Source organism: Ochlerotatus camptorhynchus, unplaced genomic scaffold (assembly GCF_037179485.1).
Source record: "Ochlerotatus camptorhynchus isolate MF236.1 unplaced genomic scaffold, CSIRO-AGI_Acam_v1.1 ptg000477l, whole genome shotgun sequence".
Classification (NCBI taxonomy): domain Eukaryota; kingdom Metazoa; phylum Arthropoda; class Insecta; order Diptera; family Culicidae; genus Ochlerotatus; species Ochlerotatus camptorhynchus.
The window spans coordinates 292,544-311,984 of NW_027040963.1; the positions used below are offsets into that span (position 1 = coordinate 292,544).

At 36.1% G+C, this 19,441-nt stretch overlaps 1 protein-coding gene and 1 pseudogene across 1 annotated transcript in view; one reads left to right on the plus strand and one right to left on the minus strand.

Moving 5' to 3' along the window:
* Positions 1-19,441, minus strand: part of Cad88C (cadherin-88C) — a 119,143-nt gene that overhangs the window by 45,047 nt on the left and 54,655 nt on the right. The window lies entirely within an intron of this gene.
* LOC135712399 (uncharacterized) lies at positions 6,020-11,858 on the plus strand (annotated as a pseudogene).

The window sequence follows — 19,441 nt, forward strand, 5'->3', positions numbered from 1 at the left end:
GGTCAGGATCTCGAAACAAACCCCATGCGAGAATTTCACGTGTATTCTAGCGCCACGTAGTGGAAATTTTTTGAACTACTGTCCACTAGAGAAATCAATCTGATCAGAATCTCGAGATATTTTACATGCGAGAATTTAACCAGAATACTGTTAATTTTATACAGGATAATGATAATGATTCTCTGCTGTTACCAATTGTAGGTGAAAACGATACTTTGCAATTCATCTTTGATAAAAGCAGCCACTTGGGACTTCATCAAATTAACCATGTTCGTAAACAGCTCAATTCCTATTTGGATCTTATGTTTACTAATTGTACAGAAGATTTTTGTATTGTAGAAGCAGCAGTTCCATTATGGAAAAATGAAAAATTTCATACGGCTATTGAATACCCAGTGTTCACAGACTCGCATCGGTCACGCCCAAGCGTTGTTGATTTTGAATTAGTTTATGATTTTAAAAATGCAAATGTTCCTGAATTTAACAGCAGACTGAATAACATAAATTGGCAAAGCCTTTTAAAAGATGAAAATACTACCTTATTCATTTTTATATTTTATACTACCTTATCATATCATTGAATTATTCGTTCCTAACAGACTAAAGAGAATAATGAACAGCACCAAGTATCCTGTGTGGTATACACAAGAAATCAGAAATATTAAAAACAGGACGCAAAAAGCACACAAGGCGTATAAAAAGTTTAAAACGTCACAAAATTTAGAAAAATACGTTGATATTTGCGGAGCACTTGAGGCAGAAATATCGTCAGCATATGAGAATTACAATTCAAGAGTAGAGAACAATATAAAATCTGATCCCAAAACGTTCTTTAACTTCGCGAACGAAAAAATGAAGTCATGTACATTCCCATCACGCATGCAGTTTGAAGAGTTTGATAGCACTGATAGTGAGGATATTTGTAACCTATTTGCTCGTTTTTTCCAAAACACATATAAGAAATCCAGTAATGCTCTCGATTTGTGCTACACGGAGAAACGAAACAACTTAAAATCGAGATAGAAAGTACTTAAAAATAGGTACTCTCGAAAGACTACTATTTTGGATACATTGTTATTCTGATTGATAAGTACTCTTTTTTTCGCCACGAGCTGTCTTCGGGCGCGGACGCATTTGCATTTTGGTCCGCAAGTAATTTGTATATATATATATATATTTTTTTTTTACACTTCGACAACGACGCGTGTGGGTCTCGCTGGCCATTTGTACCTTATAGTATCGCGTCGAATATTTAAAACATAAGCAGTTATGCCGTGCGGTGTAATATCATGCAGCATCAACGACGACCGCTTTCTATGGAAGTGCGAATTTTGCAACAAAAAATACCATGCTGCCTGTGTCGGAGTACAGCGACAACGGGAGCATTTCATCACGGCATTCATGGTGCCTATGTGTGCTGACTGCCAGCACATTTTACGGAAGGAAGCCGACGTGAGGAAGCTGCTTCATCAACAGGAGCAACTTGTGGAAGCAATCCACTCTCAAACGGACGCGAACCACCGCATTGCTGCTGACCTAAAAAAATTCTGCTTAGTATCAGAATTATTCGACAGCATTGAGCACCTGCTAAATGACGTAAAAGAAACGTTGGCAGTAATAAATAAAAACAATAATAACATGTGCAGCGCGGTCGGCCAGCATATGAAAACGTGTGATTCACAAGCGCACGCGACAATAACCGGCATCAACGAATCAAATTCGTTGATGTCACAAAAAATTACAAAATTACTTGACGAACGGCTATCAAGCTTATCTAATGACATGGCACTTTCAATAAAAGGGGCCGAATCATCACCTCATCATCATCATCCAGAGCCGAAACTTCTGGAAATTCTTGAGGAAGTGAAATTTGTATCTGGGGCTGTTTCTAGTCTTCAGATAAATGCTGCAGAACCTCATCAGAAGACCTTGGAGGAAGAGTTAGCTGAAAGTCCTCCAGTACACAAAAATACAATATCTCCAAAAACTGACCATTCATCTCCTGGATGGCGGTTTTTAGGCAACAAATGGCACTGGAAGCAGGACTGGTCTAAATTTGACGCAAAACAACAGACTCGCAGGTTGCAGGAAAAAGCTGCTGAAAAATCCAAACGCAGCAGAAAACGACGAAAACAACAACAAATCCACACCAGCAGTACCAAAAACATCATCATCATCATTGCAATCAAATACAAATACATCAAATCAAACATCTGGATGGTCACTCGACCCTATGCGCCCACCCATCGTAAGCTTGACGCAGCAATCAGCTGATGGGGACGGGCGTTTCCTGAAAGCACGACTACGGGACACAAAAATAATGTACATCGTTCGCCTTTATTTGGCATATATGCATGACAAGGAGCCATCGTTTTGCCATGAAGGAATGACCACTACTAGCATCAAAATTAATTTGGCATCCGAAGGACTACCGACTTCAGCGGAGGAACTTAGGAAAATCTTTTTCGAGGTGCATGAAGAACATGGTGTACCAAAACAGGCGGCATCTGACGATTTGGAATCCTATCGGCGTCATCTTAACAACCAGAGGATCCAACACCTGCAGCGTATAAGGGAAAGCGCCGACAAATTTCACAACCCGAATTTTCGGAAGCAATGACTCCTTTCGACGAGAAAGAGGTAAATAATAATACCAATGAAAATATTTTATCAACCGACGTACTTCCAAAGATCTCTTCACATAAACAGAATGCGACTGAAATTTTGATTTACTGTCAAAATTTCAATCGCATGAAAAGCCCAGCTAAAATGAAGGAAATCTATCAAAATTTATTATGCTCATCCTTCTCGCAACTGAAACAAGCTGGGACGAAAGCGTGAAAAGTGAAGAAATCTTTGGAAATGCTTTTAATGTATTCAGAGACGACAGAAATTTTCATGCAACTCAGAAGAAGTCAGGCGGTGGAGTCCTTATAGCTCTTTCGGCCAATTTTAACTCAGAAATTATCTTTACACCAAAATTTACAGAATTTGAGCATATTTGGGTGAAATCACACATTGCCGGTGAAACGCACGTGTTCGCCTCAGTGTATTTTCCACCAGACCATGCTCATAAAAGCACTTATGAAGCCTTCTTCCAAAGTGCTGAACAAATTCTATCTGAGCTTCCTCCTGAGGTTAAAGTTCACATCTATGGAGACTTTAATCAACGCCATGCTGACTTCATTCTGGACTCTGAAAATGAATGTATCTTACTCCCAGTCGTTGGGGATAATGAAACATTGCAGTTCATTTTTGACAAAACTGCTAATTTAGGACTGAACCAAATTAACCACATCAAAAATCAACAAAATTGCTATTTGGACTTTTTACTAACGAATATTTATGAAGATTTCTGTGTGACCGAATCATTAAACCCATTGTGGAAAAACGAAGCGTTTCACACAGCAATTGAATATTCTTTATTTGTACACGAATACCAAAGACCCAACGACTGCGAATACGAGGAAGTCTTTGAATACAAATTAGCAGACTACGAAAAAATCAAACATAAATTAAACAGCGTCAATTGGCAAATAATTCTAAGGAATGAAGGAAATGTCGAAACTGCTGTAGACATCTTCTACCAAATTTTATCAGGAATAATTTTGGAAGAAATACCTTTGAAGAAAAAAAGACGCTACAGAAGCACAAAAAATCCAGTCTGGTATAACAGACAAATAAAAAACTTAAAAAATCGAAAACAGAAAGCACATAAACATTACAAAAAACACAATAATAGTGAAAATTTGGCTATCTATTTGGACTTATGCGATCAACTAGATTTAGCCATCAGTAATGCATTTGAAGAATTTAATTCAAAAACTGAACTTGAAATAAAGTCCTGCCCAAAGAACTTCTTTAATTACGTAAAAACCAAATTAAAATCTGACAATTTTCCATCAATAATGCATCTTGACGAACGTGTCGGGGATAGCTCGGAAAAAAATTGTAAGCTTTTTGCAATTTTTTTTCAAGAAATCTATACGACATTTTCCGATGAAGATCGCGACCGCGATTATTTTGCATTTCATCCAGAATTTTCAAGGGACATTGGCGTCAATCAACTTCAAGTGCAGGATATTTTGCAGGCTTTAAAGAATTTAGACGCCTCAAAAGGTCCTGGACCTGACGGAATTCCTCCAGTATTTTTAAAAAGTCTAGCAATGGAACTCACTGCTCCATTGTTTTGGCTTTTTAATATGTCACTGGAATCCGGAACCTTCCCAAAAATATGGAAAAGCTCATTTTTAGTACCTATTTTTAAATCTGGCCGAAAATCTGACGTACGTAATTATCGTGGAATAGCCATTATCTCTTGCATTCCAAAGCTTTTCGAGGCAATTGTAAATGAAAAATTATTTCTTCAAACCAAAAATAGAATTACTGACATGCAACACGGCTTCTTTAAAGGACGTTCGACCTCGACAAATTTACTTGAATTTATAGACTATTCATTAAATGCAATGGATAATGGAAACCACGTAGAAGCTCTCTATACAGACTTTAGCAAGGCATTTGACCGAATTGACATACCAATGCTTCTTTTCAAATTGAAAAAAATTGGAATTGAGCCAGGACTCCTGAAATGGCTTGAATCATATTTAACTAACCGCCAACAAATAATTAAATTCAACGGAAAGAAATCGACCCCAATTCAAGTCACCTCAGGAGTCCCGCAAGGCTCTCATCTGGGACCTCTTCTTTTTATTCTGTACGTAAACGACATTTCCTTCATTCTCAAAAAAATAAAATTGCTAATCTATGCCGACGACATGAAGCTCTTTTTGGAAATAAAAAATGATGAAGACATCAATATATTCCAGAGTGAAATACACATATTCTACACATGGTGTAAAAAAAGCCTATTAGAACTGAATGTAAAAAAATGCAACTTAATATCATTTAGCAGAAAAAGAACACCATCAAACATTTCAATTGCATTAGGAAATCAGAATGTAGAAAAATGTGAAAGAGTCAGGAATTTAGGGATTATCTTAGACTCCAAACTAACTTTCATAGACCATTACAATACAATTATTCACAGGGCAAATAACATGCTAGGCTTTATCAAGCGCTTTTGCTATAACTTTCAGGACCCATACACAATTAAAACACTATATATTGCCTATGTGAGGTCAATACTGGAATATTGCAGCATTGTATGGTCTCCATTTTCAATCACGCACGAAGAAAGATTAGAATCAGTACAAAAGCAATTTCTATTATATGCCCTTCGTAAATTAGGTTGGACATCATTTCCTCTTCCATCATATGAAGCACGCTGCATGCTTATAAACATACAAACATTAAAAGAGCGTCGTGAATATGCAATGGTTTCGTTTGTAAACGATATCGTTTCGCAGCGCATTAACTCAGCAGAACTTTTATCAAAATTAAATTTTTATGTACCTACTCGACAACTCAGAAATCGAAATTTATTTGCCGTAACCCATCATCGCACAAATTATGCAAAATTTGGGCCATTAAATCGCATGATGGCGTCTTACAATCAATACTGCGAAACCATTGACTTTTCAATGTCTCGGCATAAACTAAAACAATATTTTAACTCCATACGGAATCATAACTCGTAGGAAGTAAAAATATAATAGCTGACAATATATTTTTTAATATTCTTAAGAAAAACAAATTTGTATATGTATTTGTACTAGTCTACATCGGTTGATGAAATAAATAAATAAAATAAATAAATAAAATAAAATAAAAACTTAATCTTGAAGTATAACAAAAATAGTTACTTTTACGTTTATTGTGCTCAGAACAGTAGTCTTTTGAGAGTTATTAGTTTTGAGGGCTTTCTATCTTGATTTTGAGTTGTTTCCTTTTCCACTTTTTGAAAGTATCCAAAATGAAGTGTTGTGATTTCACTTTATTTTGGATGAAAAAATCATACTTATTTCATTTAAGCTCTGTCGTCCTCCTGGAAGCAATCGCTTTTAAAAGTTTTGAAGGTATTGCCGTGTTAAAATTGCGTGAATTGGTGGAAAATATTAAAATGGAGCATCTAAAGAAAAAGATCGACGAAGGAAGCTACCAAAAGCTGACAGGTAAGCTTTATTATTTAATTTATCAGTGGATATTACGTATACATTTTCAACTTTTAATTCTTGAGGGATGAAATGTTGCGTTGATGGATGCAGCGAATTCATCAAAGGTGATCTGGAGCTTTTTAAGCAGCACCTTTCCACGGTCCATAAAATCGCAACAAGTCGGAAGTCGTCAGTCCCGCTGAGATGTCCCCTATGTGGCTCGATTTTTAGCTTTTTTTTAAGCATCAAAAAGCATTTTCTTACTCATAACCCTCTTCCGGGCAACACAGAAGATGTTGAAGAAAACTCTTTTGAGCTAGCAGTTCCTTCGCCCTCACCAGTGCCAACCCTTGAGGATGATCCGATGCCGTTTACCCCAATTGAAAACCCAGTGTTTTACCAGAACGACGTGTCGCTGGAAGATATAACGGCAAAATTTATGGAGATGATAACGGAACTTCGCTGTGATGTGTCTCTTCCAGAAAAAGGTGCAGAAGTTTCTTTCTGGGTTTTCCTCGATTGTTCTTTGGAGTCAACGACACGCTATGTCACAAGTGAAGTGGTTCTTGAATAACGAAAACTACTCTTTTGATCAAGAACCTTCGATAAATTTGATAAATTCTTTGTTTATACCCGATATAACCAAAAACGCGCTCACATTTGAAGACAGCATGAATTTTTTGATTGCCAAAGCTGATTGTACGGTTCCAGAACCGATCGAAACAATATTAGGAGAAAGTAGGTTAAATAATTGTACGCTGTTAGGACGAGCAAGAGGAAAAAAAATTTCAAAGAAGGGTTAAATTGACAAATTCTGTTCCCACTGTCAAAGTTCAGAAAGATATTGTACATTACATTCCGATAGTTGACACGTTGCATCTGATCATGGCAAATCCAGAAGCTCGATCTATGGTGGATACTGAGGAGCCAAAAACGGATGTCTCAATAGTATCCTTCAAAGACAGCAAGCAATTTTTACAACATCCCAGTTTTACCCACAGAACCTTAGAAAACGTGCAACAGGACGTTGATTCCGTATTAAACCAGCAGAAAACCCCAAAGGAATGTGGGATACGATCAAATTGTGCGTTACATGAATTGCGATTCTTCAGATGGGCTAATACAGTTTGTTTTGATCCAATGCATGATGTATTGGAAGGTATTTTTCCAATGACTATCAAATTGATTTTGAAGCATGCAGTACAGTCCAGAATAACTACAGAACAAGAGATCAACCATCTCATCAATACATTCGATTACGGAGAGTGTGAAGACTCTGCCAAACCCTCTTCAAGTTTTGAATTCGAAAACAAATGCTTTGAGCCAAACTGCATCTCAGACTTGGTTACTCATGCGTGCATTTCCGTTCATTTTCGATGAAGTCCTTCAGCAAGACTCCAAATTAGGACAACTGGTTTCATCGCTGCTCCTAATTAGTTACGTTTGTTTTTCACATAGATTGACCCAAGACATGGTAAATGATCTGAATAATGCTATTCGAGACTTTCATTTTATTTTCAAAGAGTGCTTCTCATCATCTATTGCTATTAATAAAATGCACCATATTGCACATTATGCACAGTCATGTGTAGAAAATGGACCGCTATATAATGCTAGTTGTTTGTTGTATGAGGCCAAATTTAAGGAGTCCAAGGGCCAAGGCAAGACCTGTGGCAATTATAAAAATCTTACGTTAAGCCTAACGAAGAGATTGGCATTTAAACAAATCAACTCAATTTTGAAGCATTCTTATGTCATAGATTATCCGTTAATAATTACATCCACTATGATAGACAAAACAATCATAGATTCATCTGGTTTACTTTTTGATCTACCACAACAAATTAAGGTAATTCAGCACTTGCAAATAAACAAAACTGATTTCCGGCCAGGATATGTAGTAAAATATCTAAAGCACACTGGAAGTTACTATGGCATAATTCTATTAATAGTTTGCCATCAAAATGAAATAATAACTATTATCCAAGAATTAGAAATTGATCAGTTTGATTTTACATTGTTTGCTTTTAAAGTCAAACTTTCTCAGAACCTGATTAGAGTTACAAAAGATAAACTGTTGTCACGTAAATGTTAGAAATTTGTGGAAACTAAAGAAAGATGATATTCATTATTATATTAGTTTAAAACACTACGACGATTAAGTAGGCTTACATACATTGTAATGGAATGTGTAGTCGTATCATGTTGATTAAAAATATTTTTCAAAATTAACCGTTTTGTTAATACAGTCAAGTCTCCTTTACTCGATCTTTCCTGGAACTCCACGTTACTCACGTAAGTATTTATATCTTAGGCTGGGTTCCAACCATTTCGTGAATTTTCACTTCAATTTGACAGTAATACCACAGACTAACAGACGTAACTCTTTGAAAAAGTTTTTCTTGAAAACATAGTATCTCAAAACATATGACCTCAGTAACGACATCTCTCGGGCTTCTCGCGGAGAACAAGCTTGCTCGATAACTCGCAAACAATATTGCATAAAAGTTCTATAGAATGTATAGAAACGTCAAAGTGATCCCATGCCAGCGCTGCGGCGAGTAGTTCGCGGAACTGATAATATTCAAATCAACCGTTAAATGCGTGAACGAAGATACACAATGAAGTGTTACGTCTGTTTGTCTGTGTCAATCAATACGAAGCTAACGATTTTAAATTGGCTCACTACTTGACTAGCCTATTGGTCCCAAGCAAATCGATTAACGTACCCCATTCTAGTCAAAATTCTAGTACTCCACAATGTTTGTTTTGATTTGCTATGAAAGTTTGACAGATAAAATGAGGGGTTATTGGATTTTCCTATGTTTCGAGGGGTGATTCGACTAGCTTGGGACCGAAGATAGTACCAGAGCTGAGCCAAAAAGTTGAGCACGTTTCTTGGGACCTACTTGTCTTAGAGTTACCTCTATGGTAATACCAACCGGTGGAAACTAACGATTTTAAATTGGCTCACTACTTGAGCCTATCGGTCCCAAGCAAATCGATTAACGTACCCCATTCTAGTTGAAATTCTAGTACTACACTATGTTTGTTTTGATTCGCTATGAAAGTTTAACAGATAAAATGAGGGGTTCATGGATTTTCTTATGTTTCGAGGGGTGCATCGATAAGCTTGGGACCGAAGATAGTACTAGAACTGAGCCAAAAAGTTGAGCATGTTTCTTCGGGACCTGCTGGTCTTAGAGTTACCTCTATGGTAATACCACAGACAAACAGACATAACGCTCGCAAGTTGTTCATCGAACAAGCATTTAACGGTCAATTTAAAAGAATCGTAGTTGGTAGTACCGCCAACTGAGGCGCGCATAGTCATTTCCCATGAGTTTGACGTTTACACACTACCGCCATCTGTTCTGTGTATTACCCACCACAGTGTACTCAACAGATGGCGGTAATGTTTTAGTAACGTTTTATTTATGAACAGCCAATCTTATCACTGATGAGTCGTTGATCCATTTGGATGCAAATGATCTGGCAGAATTAGGGATTCTGGAGATGGGCCCAAGAAAGATCATCCTCAGCGTCATCGCTCAATTAATTTTTAAACGTGAAACAATTGAGAATCCTCCGGAGGCAACTCACCTACTGCATGAAAAGATAATGATTACTTCAATTAAATATTATCTTGCTTTTGTTCCATATACAGAAAACAGTAATTTTTGCATTATGATTTCTAATAGAAATATTATTTAATAATGTATTGCAGACAGTTCAATCAGTTTTGGCAAGCGAACCGAGATTCCAGCGTGCTCTTAAGCTCCTTAACGCTGATACCATACCCGATAACAAAGAGCTGTTGAGAATGAACAGAATTCTCACAAATTTCTATTTTGAACGCATGATCCAGGAAGAAAAAAGGTAAGGCTTTGGTAAGAAAATCAGGCGTAACATTTGAAAACGGCCTTTAAACTTGTGTAAACCAACTTTTCTAGGCCCTTTACTCACTACCCGCAAATTCTCCCCTTCCCGATGATGTTGGTTTGCGTGGGTGTACTTCGGGTGGCGAGTAAAGGGCCTACAAAAGTTTGTTTACAAAAATGTTTAGACCGTTTTCAAATTTTACGCGAGAAATTCATCGTTTTATTGCTTGAATTTTTTCTTTTACAGATATCCATCATGGCATGAAAACAGGAATTAGCTGTAAAAATCATTGAAGCTTTTCCACAATTGGAAAAAAACAAGAGTGAATGCAGATGCTCCTAAAGAGGTAATTTAACAAAACAAAATATAAATAAATTATCCTTAAATTGAATATATTTTTTTTAGTCATACTTCTTCTGGCGTAACAAGGGACGAGGAAAAGGTGCCCATTACGGAATAATAGAGACGCGCGTAGGAAACATGCGTAAGGATTTGCCCTCGGAGGAACGACTGTTCCAAAGGCCAAAGAATGATCCCGTTATATTGCCTGATGGTATCCACGAAACCGCGTCATACACAGCAGCACTAACACCGTCATCACAAAATATTCGCGAAATATCAGAAAAAATGGTGCATTGCACGGTTTTGCATCAATGGTTGCTCATGCAGAAAACTGATGTCTGCAACTCAATTTTGAGAATATTTCCCCATTTGCTGGCCTACAATGGACGTATGGTAAGATTATGACCTTGCGAATTTGGTTTTATTTATGTCATTTCTAAACTGACTTACTTTCGGCACATTTCAGATACAGCAAGTATTTGAGCGACTCCATCCCGATGCAAATAAGGACTGCAGCATGAGCTCTTTTTTACAGATCGGTCTCCTCGTGGAAACGAATGCTTGGAGCTCAGTTGAAGACGGTATTTAATTCCCTTATTCCAATTCAAATCGATATTCTTTCTTACTCGATGCCCTTTAAATAATTTTAAGGTGATTTCTAGTAGAGTCCACAAATGACCGCTATGTAGGCTATATATGCACTTTTACTTCAAATTTTCAATTACACAAATCTCGGAAATCAGTGCCCAATTTCATCTGAAATTGCTACTTCATGTATGCTGCAGTGCAGCAAACGTGGAGTTACAATTTTAATGTTGCACATGTCGTATATTCTATAGAAGCTTATATTTGTGCACTTATTGTTTCGAAGTGGTTCCGAGAATAAGGATGTCACAGCGAATCACCTTAATATCCTGGTAGAGAGAATTGACTATACATAATTGATAATTATTTCAGCTCACATCCGTGGTGCCCTTCGATTTTTAAAAAAAATGGCACATTGTGGCATTATGAGACCGATGGAAGAAGAAATGAGTATCGAAGAGTTCCTGGCGGTACCGTTGATCTGCTGGGTAAAGGTGAGTGAGATTTAATATATAAGAGTTAGGAGTAAAAAACTTAATTTAACTTATTAGTCATATTTTTGCTTAGCATTATCATCATAATACAAGCCTATTAGAGAAAATCTTGTTTAAATTTTGTTTCCATAATTCATTTAACAGTTATTTCGTTTATTTACAGATTGACGATGATACAACCAACTTGATTGCATTAAACAACCATCTACATGCTCACCGTGATCTTCCTCCTCATATTGTATGCTGCGCTGAAATCTTCAAAAAGGGTGACGTATATGTTGTCTTTGCAGAATACATTATTCCATGTGGAAACTCAGGAGAATTGGCGATTGACGTTTTGCTTAAGCTTTTTCCAGTTTTGGTCATAAACGTACCCGTCCTGCTCAAAAAGCTGTACGATCTTGTTGCAATAAATGTTTGAAATATTAAACAATGTTCCACGAGCACCAAGGTAACGGAACTTACCTTACGCATAAGGGAGTTCGAAAATTCCTCTCTTTAAGTTTTTTTTAATGTCAAAACCCTCTGGGTTGTTTTATAAAAGCAAATAAAAACGTCGTATTGATTTTAAATTTAATAAACTGTTGATTCTTAATTAGAAATATCGAAGAAAAATAAATCAAAACGCCCTCTTTTCCCAAGTAATATTTTCAAACCCAAAACTTGATTTTACGTCATTTTTACCCAATATTGACTCATCACGAAACAGTTCAATTTCACTCAAAGAGATGTCTTTTGAAAATACTCTAAATTGGATACTTAGCAAAGAACTCAATTTTGAGTGGTTGCACTTAACTGTCAAGATGAGTGCAAATGACTTAATTTTGAGTTGTTTCGTCTTTCCGTGTATTTTTCTTACCTACATGAAGGGGAAAATGACGTATCAGTTAATAATATCACTGTTAAAGAAATTTTTATGACTCTTGAAAGTATCGATGCCGGCAAAGGACCTGGTCCTGATGAAATACCTCCATTTTTATTGAAAAAAATAGCAACTACTTTTGTTAAACCATTGTTTTGGCTTTACAATTTATCTCTCAAAACAGGTGATTTTCCTAAAATTTGGAAGAAATCATTGTTGGTCCCTATATTTAAATCTGGCATACGGTCAGATATTAAAAACTATAGAGGTATCGCAATTTTGTCATGCATTCCTAAAATGTTTGAAGCAATTGTTAACCAGAAAATATTTAACCAGGTTAAGCATCGCATTTCAAATAATCAACATGGTTTTTTAAAGGTCGGTCAACGTCTACTAATCTGTTGGAATTTGTAAACTTTTCTATTGAAGCAATGGATAGAGGTAATACGGTTGAAACCTTATACACTGATTTTAGCAAGGCCTTTGACAGAGTAGACATTCCCTTACTTCTTTTTAAATTAAAATGTTTAGGTATGACAAGTACACTTTTAAAATGGATTGGATCATACTTGACAGAAAGAATACAGATGGTCCACTTTAAAGGAAAAATGTCCTCGCCAGTTAATGTTACCTCGGAAGTTCCACAGGGATCTCATTTAGGTCCTTTATTTTTTATTTTATTTGTGGATGATGTGAAGTTTGTGTTGAATCGCTTAAATGTGCTCATATATGCTGACGATATGAAACTGTACATGGAAATCTTCAACAATAATGATTTGCTACATTTTAAAAATGAAATTGATGTTTTCTACAATTGGTGCGTTAAAAGTCTGCTGGATATTAATGTTAAAAAATGCAATATTATATCATACTCCAGAAAACACACTACTCTAGATTTTACATGTACTCTAGGAAACCAACTGGTTGTAAGGTGCGATAAAATTAGAGACTTAGGAGTAATTCTTGACTCGAAGTTGACATTTGTAGATCATGTGAATACCACAATTCACAAAGCAAATAATATGTTGGGATTCATAAAAAGATTTAGTTATCATTTTAAAGACCCATATACCATCAAAACACTTTATATAGCTTACGTGAGATCAATTCTCGAATATTGCAGTGTGGTTTGGACTCCATACCATGAAACTTATATAAATCGTATAGAATCAGTTCAAAAACAGTTTTTGTTATTTGCTCTTAGGAAACTAGGCTGGACCTCTTTTCCCCTTCCTTCTTAAGAGTCCCGTTGCATGTTGATAAACATTGAAACACTTAAGAAACGAAGAGAAATTTCCATGATTTCCTTTGTTAATGATTTTATCTCACAACGCGTAAATTCAGAAAAAAATATTAGCAATATTAAATTTTTACGTACCATCACGCATGTTAAGAACTCGACCAATTAATAGAATGATGAGAGTGTATAGTTGTGAGCATATAGATCTAACGATGTCTAAAGATACAGTAAGGAGAACACTAACTGCTAGGATTTCATCTCGTTAAGTTTAAAACAATTTTTATTTTTTAGATATTTGTATATGCAGTCTACATTTACTGACAATTTAAAATAAAACGTATGTTTTAAAATAGCATGTAAGGCAACAGCACTATTGTAAAACGGTCTACACTGATTGACGACAAATAAATAAATAAAAATAAATAAATTTCGCGTGTATACTTGCGCCACGTAGTGTGAAAATTCTGAACTATTGTGCACCAAGAACCACCTTGTGCACCTCATGAACAACTTTTTCGAAGACAGTAATTTTCTACCTGTTCAGAATCTCGAGCTTAGCATACGCGAGAATTGTACACGTTTACTAGCGCCATGTGTTGAAAAATTTCTAGGCTACTGTCCACCAGCCAAAAAGCCTTGACCCCCTGAACAAGTTTACTGAAAACAGTAACTTTCTATCTGCTCAGGATCTCGAGCTATTGTATATGCGTAAATTGCATGTATATACTAGCGCCACGTAGTGTGAATTTTCTGAACTACTCCACCAACGAAAAGATCTGGACTTCCTGAAAAACTTTGCTTTTTATATGGTAAGGATCTAGAAATATTTTATATATGCGAGAATTTTACATGTATACTAGCGAAGTGAGAAAACGCTGAACGTCGACGACAGTAATTTTCTATCTGCGATAATTTCACATGTATTCTAGCGCTACGTAGTGAGAAAATTCTGAACTACTCTCCACCAGCAAAAAGATTATGATCTCTAGAACAACTTTGCGGAAGACAGTAATTCTCTATCTGGTCAGGATCTCGAGATTTTCCATGTTGTAACCAATTAAGTCAAATCCCACGTAGTACGGACACCGTTTACGCGGTTTCCATTCACATTTTCTCTATTATCCGCATTTTTGTGGGTTAACTGTGATACAATTTTAGCTTGTTTAGTTAAAAACAAGTTTTTTAATGAATACCCGTTGGTTTCATATCGATTGGTAGCTCGGCTGCAAAATGGCAATGGAAAACTCACACTGTTGTACAAAGTACAACGCGCGAGTACTCGTGTTATAAAAGTTGGCGCGAGTAACGGAGGGCTAAAGGGGGGTTTCGTGAGAATTGGTCTTTTGGTGGCTTCATACCTGAAAATGTATATCTATATAAATATTAATAAAATTTATATTTATTCTTATCTTATTTTGTAGTTCAATTCATTTATTCATCATTTCAGTAAAAACAGTAGTTCATCAGTAAAGTGATTCAGTAAAAACAAAGAGAATTGCAAATTTGATCATAAATCAATCCTTATTGACTATTTTATCAACAATATTTCCCCTGATTTCACGAAGTAAAAACTGCCGTTCCAACGGAAATTGGTTTTCCTCAGCCCATGTGATAGTGTCAATACTGTTCAGCGCTGATTGATCTGGAACTGGTTCGTACTCCTCATCTTGGTTGTCATCTGCTGTAGAAATGTTTGCAGTTTCATCCAGAGTGGTGTTCGTCACGCTTTCTCCTTCACCAAAATGTGAATCATGTTTAAGAACAGCATTGACTATGTCAGCATCAGACATGACATCGAATTCCGCATTCTCGTCTTCATTTTCGCCTGTAGCCGCTTTATCAGCAACCATCAGTTGAATCGTTACACTATCATCCCCAGAGCACCGGAACTAATATTTGCAATGTTAACATTTCAAAAATATTAATGGAAAATGGTCGAAATTGATCGAGTGCGTCAAGTTAGGAACCGCTTCAAATATGGTGCCTTCACGGAAGCCAAGCTCAACTTTGTCTCTACACACTCGTGAGAGTCGCGAAGCTACGATTTTTCTCAAGTTGAGGAGTCCCACACGCAGAAAAAAAATATTTTAAAAGTAATAATATTTGACGTAAAATCAATTAGAATTACATTTTGTTTTGGCTGCAAACAGAAATCATTATTGTTTCAACAATCCAGTATTTTTGTTTCTAAAAACCCATGGATTATTAAATCAAAAAGAAAATCTTTTAGAATTTATAAGAGCTTTCATGGTTTTGACGTAAGCTGTCAAATTTGGCAGCTGGGTCAACAACTAAAATATGTTTGTTTGTAAAAGAGATTTCTTGTTGATTCAATCATATTTATTTTTTAAAGTCTGACAATTCACGCAGTAGAAATAAAAATATGTTTATTGATGAAAAAAATTATATGGCAATTTTTTTATGTTTTGTTTTCTTTTTGAAACAAAATTGCAGAAATTGTAATTGAATTTCTGCCCCCGGTTCATGAGTTGATGGGTCGATATGTAAGGTCCAGATGTGGGAGCTGCCTTCCTGGCGTCGGGAGCATTGGTACTCAGTACGGAAAACAAGATCGACGGAAAAAAATTAAGGAAAAAAAAAAACAGAAAAATTGATTATATTTATCAACTGCAGCTCAAATTGCAGCATACTTACTTACCTCAAGTCTCAAGATTTTCGAAAATCTTGCACTTATTTCCCGAAATTCACAATTGAAAACAATACTTACGTGGAACGCGGAAGTATTGTGATTGTTTACATTTTTGTCCGGGTGAAAACGAGGGAATGGTTGGTAGTTATTTTTGCTTTCATGGCCCAGAGAATGGACACAGCAAATAAATGCTAAATTAAAATTAACTATTCACGGACAGAAAATTGTTTGCAATGAACCAAAAAAAACTTTAATTGCATTTAAGCAAACAATTCCAGTTGAAATTATATTGCTTTTTGTTGTTTCAATAATACTTATTCATATAAATTCAAAATAGGATTCTTTTTGTTTTAATCAGCCACTTTTCAAATGAAACTATTGTAAAAATAACAATATTCTATTATTAAGCCAACAATAGTTATTTTTAATTTAGCATTTATTTGCTGTGTCCATTCTCTGGGCCATGAAAGCAAAAATAACTACCAACCATTCCCTCGTTTTCACCCGGACAAAAATGTAAACAATAATAATACTTCCGCGTTCCACGTAAGTATTGTTTTCAATTGTGAATTTCGGGAAATAAGTGCAAGATTTTCGAAAATCTTGAGACTTGAGGTAAGTAAGTATGCTGCAATTCGAGCTGCAGTTGATAAATATAATCAATTTTCTGTTTTTTTTTTTCCTTAATTTTTTTCCGTCGATCTTGTTTTCCGTACTGAGTACCAATGCTCTCGACGCCAGGAAGGCAGCTCCCACATCTGGACCTTACATATCGACCCATCAACTCATGAACCGGGGGCAGAAATTCAATTACAATTTCTGCAATTTTGTTTCAAAAAGAAAACAAAACATAAAAAAATTGCCATATTATTTTTTCATCAATAAACATATTTTTATTTCTACTGCGTGAATTGTCAGACTTTATAAAATAAATATGATTGAATCAACAAGAAATCTCTTTTACAAACAAACATATTTTAGTTGTTGACCCAGCTGCCAAATTTGACAGCTTACGTCAAAACCATGAAAGCTCTTATAAATTCTAAAAGATTTTCTTTTTGATTTAATAATCCATGGGTTTTTAGAAACAAAAATACTGGATTGTTGAAACAATAATGATTTCTGTTTGCAGCCAAAACAAAATGTAATTCTAATTGATTTTACGTCAAATATTATTACTTTTAAAATATTTTTTTTCTGCGTGTTGCTAGCTTAATAATAGAATATTGTTATTTTTACAATAGTTGCATTTGAAAAGTGGCTGATTAAAACAAAAATAATCCTATTTTGAATTTATATGAATAAGTATTATTGAAACAACAAAAAGCAATATAATTTCAACTGGAATTGTTTGCTTAAATACAATTAAAGTTTTTTTTGGTTCAATGCAAACAATTTTCTGTCCGTGCATGGCGTGGTTGGCTACACGTTCGCTTCTCAAGCCGATGGGCCATGGGTTCAATTCCATTGATCTGCTTATCGAATTTTGATGTATTTTAATGTGCCTCATGATAGGTTATTATCCAAGTCCGATTCTGGTCACTTTCCTGGGGCACCTGGAACTTGTCCGGAAGTGGCCAATATGGTCCAAGGTACTTAATTTTTTCCACCATTGATCTGGTTATCGAATTCTGATATAATCTGATGTGTTGCATGATAGGTTATTATTCAAGTCTGGTTCTGGCCACTTTTCCGGAGGCACCCGGAACTTGCCCGGAAGTGGCCAATATGGTGCAAGGTACTTAATTTTTGCCACCATTGATCTTGATATCAAATTTTGATTTAATTTTATGTGTCGCTTAATGGGTTTTGTTCCTTTCAAGTCAAATTCAGCCTCATGGCCCATAAACGCTGGAACTTGTTCCGGCCATATATATAAAACCAGTGGTCCGATTCCACAATCCTTCAATAGCGTTCAATGGGACCACTAAAAACATTAAATGAGACCACATAAGACCAAATAAAAATTTTTTTTTTGGTGGCTCGATTATCCGGAGTGAATTTTTTTTTTTAAGACTCCGGATAATCGAGTCCGCCCTGTAGTTGAATATGTGTGATGATGGAGCCTTTTTTACGCGAGTGTGAGGCGTTTTGGAATAGAATAGATACCGTGGTCGCGATCGAACATGCAGCATTGGCTAATTGAATTTTGTTGTATCAATTAATAAGCTTTGAAAATATGAAAAGGCTGGCACGGATCATGCGGGTGAGAACTTTCCTTTTTTATTTAATAAAGTTACCTCATAAGCTCTACCATACACACTAAATATGTTATCGAATTACAGTTTCACTTTCCCCTCCCGTGAGGTCTATGGGTATAGGTATGTCGTATGAGCTCCTTGCATCTTCTAACGTAGATGTTGGACTCATTTTCCTTCCTTTCACCTACAGAATCCATTCCACGAGAGGCTGCACAGTATACGCATCATTGGCCGTTATCGTTCGATACGGCGTGCAGGCTGATTGGCCATATTACCGGTCAGTACATTGCCCCTCGGGCCTCCCTCAGCTCAGTCGGTAAAGGCATAGCTATAAAGTAAGACCATGCTGAAGGCGGGTCGAACAATTTGTCGAATTCCCTGGAGTATGATTGTACTTCCCACAAAATAAGGGTAGATCCACTACCATAAAAGTAACTCTAGAACCAGAAGGTCCCGAAAAAACGTGATCAACTTTTTGGCTCAGCTCTGGGACTATCTTCGGTCCCAAGCTAATCGATGCACCCCTCGAAACATAGGAAAATCCACGAACCCCTCATTTTATCTATCAAACTTACATAGCGAATCAAAACAAACATAGCGTAGTACTAGAATTTCGACTATAATGGGGTACGCTTATAGATGTATTTAGGACCAATAGGCTAGCCGCTAAGTAGTGAGCTAATTTAAAATCGTTAGTTTCCACCGGTTGTCACTACTTCGTCGTAATCGCCGATTTCTGTTCTATCGAGCAGACAACATCAATAATAACAATACGTTTGTTTCGATGCGTTAGTTCATAAGTTAAAACACCAAACCCTATTAGAGCACATTGTATGAATATTTACACTCATCATTTTCAAAACAAAAGAAGCGCTCCTAGCGAATATACTTTTTGTACATTCATTCCTAGGGCGAAGAAAATCTAATGGCATTTGAATGCGTTGGGACGGAATTGAAACTCGTATAACAAATTTGGAATCAAGAAGCAGTGTTGGATTTTTAACAGTATCTCAACAATATGTAACTCTTTACCAAATCCTAAGGAATGGAAAGGTGATTAGATTTAGAAGTCATCTTGGATATAAACATACCAAAAAGTTAATAGTTTAGGGAATTTCCCTACTTGTTTGTT